Raw genomic sequence first — 13199 nt, 5'->3', positions numbered from 1 at the left:
TGAGACTTCACATCACACATCAGAATAGCTTACATTACTAAATCCTTCTCCATTTGTAGAGACATTGTTAGTAGGGCAACATATACATTGCCTACATACAAACTTTACATACTTTTACATGCCATCTTATGTCTGGAAATGGCCTGGATGTCTGTCAGACTATGTCTCATGAAAATCCTGACTGAGCCAGGCTACAGTTTCCTTACCACTGCTGAGCCTGAGATCCTGTATGACATTAAGGAAAATCATGCTATATTGCTCTGGATGTTGAACAAGAAATGACTACTGTTGCAACCCATCCTCCTTGGAGAAGAGCTCCAATCAGAGCTACTATCTCCCTGATGGGCAGGTGATCACGTTTGGCAAGGAGCTAGTCCAATGTACCCCTTCTTCCTGGCCTTGGAGTCCTGTGGTATCCATGACACCACCTTCAAATCTAAAATAAAGTGTGACATGAACACCAGCAAAGACCCATATGGCAACACAATGCTGTCTAATGTCACCACCTTGTACCCAAGCATTGCTGTGGGGATGCTGGAGGACACCACAGCCCTAGCAGCCAGCACAATTTAAGATCAATATCACTGCTCTCTCTGAGCACAAGAGTTTAGTATGGATAGGTGATTCTGTCCTGAACTCACTCTCCACCCTCCAGCAGATACGCATCAGCATACAGGAGGCTGACAGGTCTGACCCCTCCATCTTCTACCTCACATGCTTCTAAATAGACTGAGCAAGGGCCATGAATGAGTGTTATGTGCTGATTCCAAAGTGTCATTTTGCCCTGGCAAAGGAAGATACCTCATGCTAGCCTCAGGAAACTGGAAGAAACCTTTGAAAATAAATTTCCCTTCCTTTTGTGTCTGATGTCAGCACTGAATCATATAACTCGTTGCTGAACTTTGATATTGTACTAAAGTTAACTGTTCAGTTGGTATATGTTTAATATCCTGTGCAGGCAGCCATGTAGCCCGGTCTCTTTGGTGGATGAGAACAGGCAATAGACTTAGTATACCCGAGATATAAGATACAAATTGCAAAACACATGAAACTGAAGAAGAACGAAGACCAAAGTGTGGACACTTTGCCCCTTCTTAGAATTGGTAACAATCACCCATGGAAGGAGTTACAGAGACAAAGTTTGGAGCTGAGACAAAAGGATGGACCATCTAGAGACTGCCATATCCAGGCATCCATCCCATAATTAGCCTCCAAACGATGACACCATTGCATACACTAGCAAGCGTTTGGTTTGCTGAAAGGACCCTGATATAGCTGTCTCTTGTGAGACTAGGCTGGGGCCTAGCAAACACAGAAGTGGATGCTCACAGTCAGCTAGCTATTGGATGGATCACAGGGCCCCCAATGGAGGAGCTAGAGAAAGTATCCAAGGAGCTAAAGAGATCTGCAACCCTGTAGGTGCAACAACATTATGAACTAACCAGTACCCCAGAGCTCTTGACTCTAGCTGCATATGTATCAAAAGATGGCCTAATTGGCCATCACTGGAAAGAGAGGCCCATGCAAACTTTATATGCCCCAGTACAGGGGAACGCCAGGGCCAAAAAGTGGGAATGGGTGGGTAAGGGAGTGTGGGGGAGTTGTGGGGGACTTTTGGGTTAGCATTGGAAATGTAATTGAGGAAAATATGTAATAAAATATTTTAATTAAAAAAAAAGAAGAAGAGAAAACCCCAACCTCTTATGTCACTGTGAGCACCATACAGTGGTCTGTGTAGTCTATTAAACAATAGCTGAATGTTCCAGGATTTCCTTTGCTAGGAAAGGTTCACGACTCACCTATTACTTCTGTCTTTCCATCTAAGAGGATGGGAAAGCCCATGTCTTAGGACCTAGATTCTGTTCTTATGTTTTCCCTTTTGACCATGGTGGCTTGGTATTTGATTTGAGTTCAGGGCATTTGCATTTACATCTAATAATTTGTCACTCGTTTTAACTTAAGCAAGGGTTTTTATCCTCAATTATTTAAGAAATGAAAAGCAACTTATCTTCTACTGTTGAATGAGAGCATTAGGCTCCAGCAATATATCATTGTGCAAAGAAAAATAAAAGTGTTTCAATCTTTGGTAAACAAAAACAAAGATCTTTAGTAAACACACCTTAGTAAATATAAAGTTATTACTTATGTCTCTAGTATTTTAAGGAACGAACTATTTTTATTTTCATGTTATTAGACGTTTTTGTTTTTTCAGAACTGTTATTAAGAAAATAAAGTTTTTTATAAAAGAAAATAAAGTTTTCTAGCTGCGTTCTTTAGGATTAATTTTAAAAGTTACCCTTAAAATTTGAAGTATTGAGATACCTAATATATATAAACGATGACAATAGTTTTGCAATTGTAATCTCTCTTGAAAATGCTTGCTTTATTTTACTTTTTAATTTTTTAAGCTTTTATTCTTGACTTAAAGCAACCCAGATATAGGCAACTGAACTTATTGCAGTCAGAACTAGGGCTTAGTCACTACTTTCATATTCTTTTCTATGGCTTTATTTATTCTAATTTACCCCTATATCAATAAGCTATTCCTGTGTCTGAGGGAAGGACAGTACAGCAGTGAAGACTCTGGAAGATGGAGGGTGCCTGTGAGCTTTAGAGTGCTTACTTAGCATATGTGAAACCCTAGGTTAAATACTCAGTACAGCCTTGCAACATAGTTAAAAGGAAAAAGACAAAGACATTGCAAGATATTCCTCTGTAGAAGCTTAATGCAACACAAATGTGTAATTTAATATATCATTATATATCTATATATTATATAACTACATATAACTATATAATATAAATATATAAGAAAATTATATTCATATGTGTGTGTATGATTTTATTCTACCACCAAAATATACTGTCTACCTGTCAAATTCCTGTCCTAATTGTTACTTCATTTCTTTCCTGATGCTCTCTCCAAAGAGACTCTAACATTCAGTGTATCACACACTTCTTTGACAATTCAGAGAAAAGACAATTGTGTATTATTTTCTCAATGTCATTTTTTATTAATGAAACTGATATCACCAAAATAAGATGAATGTGTAAAAAGAGATACATGTGTAGTTTTAGAAAGTCATGAAAAGTTTACATTTTGCATTGAAGAAAATAAACTCTAATATAAAAAACTAGTTTAAATAGATTGATTTTAATACATATTTAAATACATTTTAAAAAGCATACAGGAATTCAAAACTGATATTTGATTTATCTTATAAATATACATGTATATGATAGTCACCTTAAAATATTCTTCATAGCCATAATGAGAAATTCTGCAAAAGGTTTACCAAGTGCTGATGATTAAGTCAGTGATTTGGTATACCTTATAATAACCCTGAGAATCTAAGTTCAAGGCCCAGAGTCCACAGTAAAATAAGAGAGCTGCCTCAGAAAAGCTGTCTTCTAAGTCTCTACATCTGAATCATGGACAAATTTATCCACACTTATAAATCACACACATACTCATATGTTTATTCAGCTTATACCTCCAAACCGATGTTCATCACTAAAAGACTGGAACTCAAGCAGGTCAGGAAGCAGGAGCTGATGCAGAGGCCATGGAAGGATGTTCCTTACTGCCTTGCTTCCCCTGGTTTGCTCAGCCTGCTCTCTTGTAGAACTCAAGACTACCAGCCCAGAGATGGCACCACCTACTATGGGCCCTTCCCTCTTGATCACTAATTGAGAAAATGTCCCACAGCTGGATCTCATGGAGGCATTTCCCCAACTGAAGCTCCTTTCTCTGTGGTAACTCCAGCCTGTGTCAAACAAAACCACAAAACCAGTCAGTACAGCCTCCAATTCTGGATTGTAGTTCATTCCATATATATTCTAGTTGACAACCAGCAGTAGCCACTACAACATTACACATGCACATTACATATTACATATCCTATATTTAGGAAGAAGAATTCCTTAGAACAAAGGCTGCATGATTTTCCCCCTTTTTTAGGGCAGGCCTGTATTCTCTCCTTTGTTCCACCTGCTGTGGTATCTAGAATGGAATATTTTTATTTAAATTAAGGATGGATAAAATTCCTTAAATATTGGATTATTTTATTTTCAGAAAGAGATTGCAAGCTTTTAAATATAGTTTTATTTTGACACAAATCAATTAAGAATAAACAAACAAACAAAAAATTATCAATTTTGGAATTTGGCCATTACCATCCTTTACTATCAAACAGGGCCAAAATCACAATGTGCCAATTCAATGAATCTGAAAATCATTTAGGGTCTCCAGTGTACTTTCAGACCATTACCTTTTCTTCTCATAGGTCAATATTCTGGAGTTGTGTTACCAAGAAAGAAACAGTCTTAGGTACAGACCAGGAGTTCAGAGTCTCAGCTGTAGTCTTAGGTACAGAAATAGGTGACAGCATTAGCTCACAAAATGGTGACTTCTACAGAATTTCAACACTATTGGTGACCTCGATGATCATCCTGGGGTTGTATGTCAGTGGTTGCATTTGTATGCACATGTTGGAGATGAGAAGACTGCACGGTAAAGGACCCAAGGTTTCTTTGTCTAGATCTGAGAAATAACATCTACTTCCAGGAGCAGGGTGTAAGAAGATACACTTCAGAGGGAGAAGATTCATTGAATCTTGACAATTTGTCATTTTCCACAGCTAGTTCTTGAAAATCCGACGTTAGAGATCCAGGCTCTTCACTAAAGCCTTTGGATAAACCTTTGGCCTGTTAACATTGATCAAACTTAAGAGAAGAGAAAAATGCTCATCTCAGGAGTATGAGATCTCTTTGACCTGTGACCTTACCTCTAAGAAGGAAGAGAGTTGCTATGAAAACTCAGAAATCTGGGGTCAGGCAGGCTTGAAAGAGCTGTCACCATAAGTCACCTGATCAAGCAACACTCCAGGAAGTTGCCCTGTCTATTTTCTCTTGTTGAAGTAACTTGGGGGGCTGAAGAGAGCTAAACTAATAAAGTGCTTGCCTTGCTAGTGCTAGGATCAAAATTTGAGTCCCAGAAATTATACATAAAAGCCAAGAATAATGGCATTTGTTTGTCACCCCAGAGCAGGGAAGGCATATACAGGCAGATACCTAGAGTTTTCTGGTAGCCAACCTAGTCTAATTGGCAAATTCTAAGACAGTGAGACAACCTGACTTAAAAAAGGGAAATGACACCAGAGATTGCATATAATTACAAAGGCACACACAGAAGTTACATCTGCACACATAATATATACTAACACACACATACCATACACAAACAGAACAAAATATTTATTGTAATTTCTGTTATTTAATTGTACTATGAGTATTTTCGTGTATTTGCTGTTAGCATTCATTATACCTAGTTCTTTGGACGTAGATGATTTAATTCTTGAGAAGCAGATGACAACTGTTTTGAAAGAGTTTAAAAATGATGCAAAGGAGAAGTTGCTCAGATAGGCCTTGTTATGCAGTCATATTATATAAGTGAAGGTCATATGCGATGTGTTGGATGTCTGTTTTAATACCTGCTGTGGGCAATGACTTAGCAGTAGAAGGCAGCCATTTTGCAGCTGAAGTTAGATAAATTGTTTGTATCAATTTAAACATTTCCAAGAGCTGATAACATAATACTTGGGAACCTGATTGCTGGCTACTGTCAGCTCTAATCTTTGCACATGCTCCTGCTGTGTGTTCAGTCAGAATTCATGGTCCATTCAAATGGCTTAACTGTTATTTACTCAAATGTTCATCTCTTATGCCATAAAAAACCTTTATGGATAAACCCAGTATCATTTATTGGTGATACAAATACAGGTGTAATCATACTACTTTCTTCTTCCTAAAAGGGTTTGCATATTATCCCTTTTTATTACTATGGTCTTTATAGCCTCCCTACATTGTTTCTGAGATCAAACCATCTATGGTGCCCCCTAGTGGTGAAAACATAACATGCCTTCCAAATGCTCGAACTTAAGATTGTTAATATTTTCCAAGATGACATTGACTCAAATTATTTAGCAAAATTCAAGAATCAGTGTGTTTTTTATCCACTTTTATCTTTTTTTCAAGAGTAATAATAAATTTCTCATAGAAATTCAGTTTTGTCATGATTTTCAAATAGAATGCATAATTTTTAATGTTCTATATCAACTACATCTGTCTATCTTCTGTCATCTATCACCTTTGTATATATCATTTCTCTCTATCTATCATCATGTAAATATATGGAAATTTATATAGAAACTATATTGCATAATGTTTTCTATATAGAAAGGAAACATTTCTCACATACAAATATAATTCCATCATGATTTCAGTATAAAAATCTCTACCAAGATTCTTTAAAGTACTTGGTCCCCAGGCATAATTCCCTACTCTGTTAAATTTATCAAGTTTCAATACTGCATTAAATATTTAAATTAAGCCTATATTTAGACTCCATCTTCTCCCTTATTCTATGATTATGATTGAAATATGAAACATAAACATAGAAACTTTTTTGACATAAAAATGCAGTTATTGTCATATTTCTAGGGAAAATACTAGATAGTAATAGAGTCTAAGATAACACTTTTTTCTGGAAGGCAGTAACAACATAGTTTAATAAATTATACTTTTAGTTGAATAACTATAAATGTAGTTACGTGCAGCCTAGCAAACTAAGAGCACTAAAACGAAACAGGAGATAGTTATAGAATAGAAATCAAAATTGTCATTATAAAATGCAGACCTCTTTCAAAGAAACCAGTGGATTGATTGCTTCATACTTTATGAGTCTTTATATGGAATTTACATGAATAGTAGACACCTTGAAAAAGTATTTCCTACCACACAATCTTTACATTCTTCAACCAAGTTAGAAATAGACCACACACAATTCTCAGTGCCTGAGATACACACAGTCAATACTTATTTAGTTAATAGAGCTGTCATCTTTCTTGACCAAGCAGTGTACTGGAAGACCAGGACATCTTCTGTAAGCAGAACGTTGCACATGTCTATATCTTTATTTGCCTTATAAGTTCTTCTTTTCTTGTCACTTTTGTTCTGTATTTCATTGAACTGTATTGCTTTTCACTCCACACTCACACAGGAAGAGGGAGAAAAATTGAAAACTCCTTGAGAAAAAAAACCTCTGTCCGACAGTTGTTGCCATCTTCTTATTTGAAGAACCTAAAAAATAAAATACACACTGTACATTTTTGTTGGGTTTCAAAAGAGCCCAGAAGGGCTGGAGCCATGCCTTTTACAGTTCAGAGGAATTGATGTTTATCCTGTGGAGGACCTCCAGCACTCAAATGAAGTCTCACAATTAGTTGTAACTCCAGCTCCACGAGATTCAACAAACTTTTTATATCCTCCAATATTAGTGTACAGGGACATAAATATCGTATGGACTACCAAGGTGTGCTGCAAACCAACCATACCATGCAACATATCTCTTGTGAAAGGCTCTTTGGGATGGGGAGTGATGTATTGAGAGGTTGGCTCTGAGTGTGGGTGGAAAGGAAAATACCCCAAGAAGAGGAGGCACTTTCATTTTATATGGTGGTATATCACATTAAGGTGGTATATCACATACACACTGGGAGCATATGTGACTCCTGAAATAGCGGGAATGTGTCCCATTTTGAGAGCTAACAATGATGTGCCATGTTGCTAGGCTATTGAAGAGGGGTGGATTAGGCAGGGAGTTCTCCAACATTCCTTCCTCTTATTTATTATAAAAGGTAAGGAAATATTTAGTCATGAGTGGTAAGGCAGGGAAGGGAGCGCCTTGCTTTTGAGAATGCTTCCTGCTGTCTGGGGCACAGAAACCTTCAGAGCACTGTTGATCCTCACCATCAGGGCATATTCAGTAATCATATGAGTCCTCACTGTGACTAGTGGTTGATTGCCATGTAATAATATCTGATATTTGTCTTTGGATAAACATAGAAAAGAAATCGATGAAGCAGAGAGCAACTAGTAAAAGCAGGAAAATGAGCAGGATGGGGGTTGGGAAGGAAAGTGTTCCTTTCCATATGGGGTTTTCAAAGGGATGGAGACAATGGATTGTCCCTTGCTTTTTTTAGAGGTCTTTTTACAGTTGTTAGATTTGGTTTTTTACTATACCTGATTAGTTGACCTAAAAGCAGCATTCCTCTTGGAGGAAGAAGCAAAGGCTACCTTTTTCAGCTATAAGATGATATAGTCCCCATCTGTTTTGGCGTACCACCTTTGCCAAGGAGTTACTCTGTCCTTGAAGGGTTAGTATGGCTTGGTCTACATGCTGGACATTCTGAATTACCTGGGAAGAAAACTGATAATGCAACGCAAGGGAAGTAGTTAGTTCTGCTGTCCTGGTGGCAAAACTCACCGTTATTACTGCAACATCCAACAGGGGCAGGGTTTGAACCACTGTTCTATTATGTTGAGCAGCTGTTGAGTCCAAGATTGAATCAGAGATGCTCTTCTCTATATATCACCCCCAACATGGGGAAGAGAGAATGCTAGTGTGTAGTTTTCTGACCAACTAGCTGGTAGAGGATGGTATATTTGAGTATAGCAAAACAATAAAAAAAATAAAAAACACATAGGTGATAAGGAGAGTGGCACGCTGGAGATGAGGTGGGGTGTCAAGGGTTAAGGTTTTGTTTGCTGTTGTCTAAGAAATTTAAAAAATTCCATGGATGCTTTAAAGCAGTTTAGCATGCCAAAGAGGGTGATAGGAAAAAAGTTAGGGAGTTGTAACAACATCAGGATCAGGGCAGTTATTGAATGGAGTGGTACAATTGTCGGACAAGATTACAGGAGAAGCTTGAAGAGGTGGTTGTGAACTAGTCCCATGAGCAACACACAGCCATTAAGCCCCAAAGTGACAGTGAGTACTGGGCTCGAGTGACATAAAGCGCAAGGCCTCGTTATTGAGTGATGATGGAGAAATGGCATTTAGCAACAGAAGAGTAACCCAGACTTGGGGGGGGGAGGGGGCACATGGGAGACTAACAAAAGAAATGAGGAGAAAAGGGGTTGTTGCTGGTAAGCTTGGGGTCAGGCGAATGGGGGTAGGTAGCAAGAGAAATAGAAACTCCTACTTTGGATAGAAGATCCTAGTATGGAGAAAGGACACATTGGTACCACCAGAAAATAATTAGTGAGAAGAATACCCATGAAAATGAAAATGAAGGTGAGTGGTGGGGTCTGGTAAGTTTGGGAAGGCTGTCCCTGTAGCCCTATAATGGGAAAAACTAGAAGGAAAGTAGGTCCCCACAACTTCACTGGGACTGAGTAGTCCTAGTGTCCAGGAGGAAGGAAATGGGTCTCCCTGATACTCTAATGACTACCCAAAATTGTCTGTCAGAGATGACACTGGTTGGATCAAGGGAACTCAGCCCCCTTCAATTTTCCATGGCCAAACCAAAGAAGTCAGCTGGAGGGTGATCTGGGTCTGATATGCTCATTCCACAAAGGACACAGAGATGGTCAACAGCCCAATGTCCCTCTTGGCAGCACTTTGGGTTTGACAAGGGTGGCCTGCAGGGGTTACGGCATGTCCAGGCCAACTGATTCTCTGGACCATATTTGAAGCAGGGATGTGGTGGTCCATGAGCTGTAGGAGGCAGGGAGCCCAGGCATTGCCAATGCCAGTTAAATGACCTTGGCCAGCATTTGTTATCTTTAATTACAGGGTTTTTCATCTCTCCCATGGCACACTTTATAGGACAACATTAAGGCTCCACTTGTGGAATTAGAGGTCCTCTCCCCAAGCACTTTGGCCCCAATGTCGGGAAATACTGAGAAAAGAAGTAGGTATTGAAGAGATATTTTACCCTTGGGGTCGAAACTGGTATACTGTAGGATGGCATTTGTGAGGTATTCAAGGAACCATATGGGTTTTCATATTTGTCCTGGGTAACATTTTAGAGTTTGTACACTTTATTGGTTTCAGGTCAGCATTACAGAGACTGACCAAGAGGCAGGCTGTAAATTGTACTCCAGCTAGAATACCCCCTGAGGTATTGTAGTCCCGTTAGAGAATCCAAGTCAGTGACCCCCCTCAGCCCCAGGAGCTGGGGTGGTGCTGCCTGAGTTCCTGAATTTCATCTGCCTATGCTCTAGCTTGCTGCTAACCTCTCAGTAGCTCTTAGGAAAGTAGATGGCTAGTTAGAATTATGTATATATCATGAAAGGTGAGACTATAGGATCGGGTAATATATTGAAACTTTTGAATGAAAGTACAGGAGTTAGAGGTGTATGGACCCAGTTTGGCTTGCTTTGTTTTGTTTTGTTTTTTTTTTTTTTTTCCTATATGAGAGAGTTCACTTAATAAAAAGAGGCTGTGTACTCTAACCAGGTCATCCAACCTGGAAACCTCCCAGGCCAAGAGAACTGAGGCTGTGTTAGGGGAGAGGAGAGATGGGCTCTGCTGTGGAGCAGGTGTGAGTACCCAGGAGCCTAAAGGCTGCTAGTTGGATGAAAGTGGATACAGGAGTGGGATGGTTACTGTAGCCTTTTGCTGGAGAGGGACATGAGGAGACCTAAGGATCTGAAGGAGGAGAAGGAGCCAGTAAAGAGAAGGTAGGGGGCTCATTAGCAGAATCAAAAGTAGTGGACTTCATAGCTAGAAAGAAGGTTTGAAGCAAAGTTAAGAGAAAGCTTGAATATAGGGAACCTGCTGGCAGTAGCTGCAGAGATCCCTAGTGCGAAATATCAGGCTCCGATTTTGTTCTTACTGGACTTTCATACACATTTCTGACATTCCCTAGAGGTGTTCTCTGCAGCAACTCCTTTCTCTTTCCAGTTGAATGATTCTCCTCGCATTTCCCCTGGTTCATTCATCACTGCTTGATGTATAAAGAAGAAAGACGACAAGGAACACATAGTACCAAGTTTGATTCACTTGATGGCAAAAACAGAGCATACTCATTGCAATACATTTCCTGCTTTCAAACTTCTGTTACAATGACATAATTATACATATCCCAACCCTTGAAGCACATCATCTTCCACAACTCCTGCACTTAAACTCTCACAGCATGATTTGTAAAGAATGTTTATGTGTGCTCTTGCCGGGGCCATGCTAACCTAATCTGGTGATTATTAGCATTAGAGAAACTTTTAGGTTAGAGCATTATGGTGGTCTCAATTAATTTCCATTTCATACCTAAGTTGTTCTGTATTTATTATTTTCTTTATATACATTTCAAATGCTATCCCAAAAGTCCCTCATACCCCCCCAATTCCCCTACCCACCCATTCCCACTTCTTGGCCCTGGTGTTCCCCTGTACTGAGGTATATAAAGTTTGCAAAACCAAGGGGCCTCTCTTCCCAGTGATGGCCGACTAGGCCATCTTCTGATACATATGCAGCTAGAGACATGAGCTCTGGGGGTACTGGTTAGTTCATATTGTTGTTCTACTTACAGGGTTGCAGACCCCTTTAGTTCCTTGGGTACTTTCTTTAGATCCTTGTAGTACTCTTATACACTCTTGAACATTTCAGTGTCTACCTTAATAAACATAGCTTTGAACTTGAAAGAATTGAAATGGATAAAGTCATTTTAAACTGTTTTCAAAACAGTTTTAAAATGCTTAAGATCACTTGCATTAAAAAAAAAAAAAAAGCCAAGTGTGCTGACAAGTTTTGTTAACTGAGAGTAAACTACTAGGTAGAAGAGGGACCTTCAGCTGAAGAATGGCCAGTGATCTTTTTCATGATTAATGATTAACTTGTGAAGGCACAGATCATTATTGATGATACCATCCCCCAAACAGGTGGTCCCTTTTGTTTTAAATAAGGCTGTTAGCTGAGTAAGGCAGAAGAAGCAAGCATGTAAACAATGTTGGTCTTTGTCTTAGTTTCTGCCACGATGCGGCTGCCTTGATGGCTCTGCTTTCATTTCAGGATGTTGAACTCTAGCCTTTAAGATATAATTGTAAACAAGGACACACTGAAACCACCAAAATGACCAGTCCATAGATGGGAGCTATTGTTTTTATTGTACATATGAGAGAGGGAGGGGGAAGGAGAAGGAGGGAGGTTGAGACAGACAGACAGACAGACACACACACACACACACACACACACACACACACACACACACACAATGAGAGGGAGGCATATGGAAGAGATCAGAGCAAATATAGCTACTTCTGGGAGGGGATGGCAGAGGGGATGGCCAAAGCCAGCTATCTTTCAGAAGCAGAGAGGAAGGCCAGGTGATGAAAAAAAAATAAAATCACAAATTCAGGTAGCTGCTCAAGAGTGGGTGGGGGTGGGAGTTAATCTTGGAGCTAGTAGGTAAGAGGGGCCATGTCCTTTAATTTAATACATTGATATAAATTGCAGGTAAGTGTTAATAGAGAGTCCCTTTGCAATAGGCAAGGGAACATGATATAATTGACTTCTTCAGGACCTAACAACTCCTTTCCTCCCCCAAAGTGCATAAGGCCACTGCATTAGCACAGCAATGGACAGCAAACTAGAACAACAAAAGAAAGTGTTATTCTGAATGAAGAAGAGGAAAATTATTTCAGAAATACTAAAATAGAATTAGATTAAAATTCTGCAAGTGATATTAATAAACACATAAAATAGAAAGAATATTGTGTTGTTTCTCAAGGTGGGATAAGAAAGACCACTGACCCAAATCATCAAGCTGAAGTTAATTCAAGCAAGATTTTTTAAATTTGTGTACATGGTTGTTCCTGCCTTAAGGGCAGGTAGCCTGTGTATATAAATAACAGGGTTCAAGATGTAAGTATTGGATTGGTTGTAAGGGTGACAGGGCTTTTATAGATCAAGAGTAGGGAGTTCCCAACTAGGTTATTTGGTAGGCAAAATAGTTGGGGACACAAGAACAGAACATAAGTGTCCTTCACAGGCTCCTGAAACAAAGACATTGTTGCAGGATGGGTATAGAAAAGTATTCACACAAAAAAAAAGAGTCCTAGCAAGATATTCATAGGTGCTCATATATATTTTGAAACAAAATTGTTGTTGCAAAATGGTTATAAACAACTTTTTGAAACTAAAATCTAATTGCCTCTCCTGAAACAGGCAGTACAAAACCATTTGGAGTTAAGGTTACAGGTGGGGAAGGGAATTGCCCAATTCATTGGAAGAAGATGTTTAATTATAATCAGGAAGGAACCTAGTTTGTCTTTACTATAAAATGGCTTTTGTGCCTAAGAATAAGGCAGAGTGGTTTTTTCACTAAACTTCAGAAAGATCCTAGGTAGACAGTGAG

The 13199-nt window shown here is 39.0% G+C and overlaps 1 protein-coding gene across 3 annotated transcripts in view; it reads left to right on the top strand.

The window, feature by feature from the left end:
• The window catches only part of Cadm2 (cell adhesion molecule 2), a 950561-nt gene that overhangs the window by 372248 nt on the left and 565114 nt on the right, over nucleotides 1–13199 (top strand). The gene's annotated exons all lie outside the window — the stretch shown is intronic.

Source organism: Mus caroli, unplaced genomic scaffold (genome assembly GCF_978045245.1).
Source record: "Mus caroli unplaced genomic scaffold, Mus_caroli_1 scaffold_17, whole genome shotgun sequence".
NCBI lineage: Eukaryota > Metazoa > Chordata > Mammalia > Rodentia > Muridae > Mus > Mus caroli.
The sequence above is the reverse complement of the archived record's forward strand: the minus strand, read 5'-3'. Positions and strand labels throughout refer to the sequence as shown.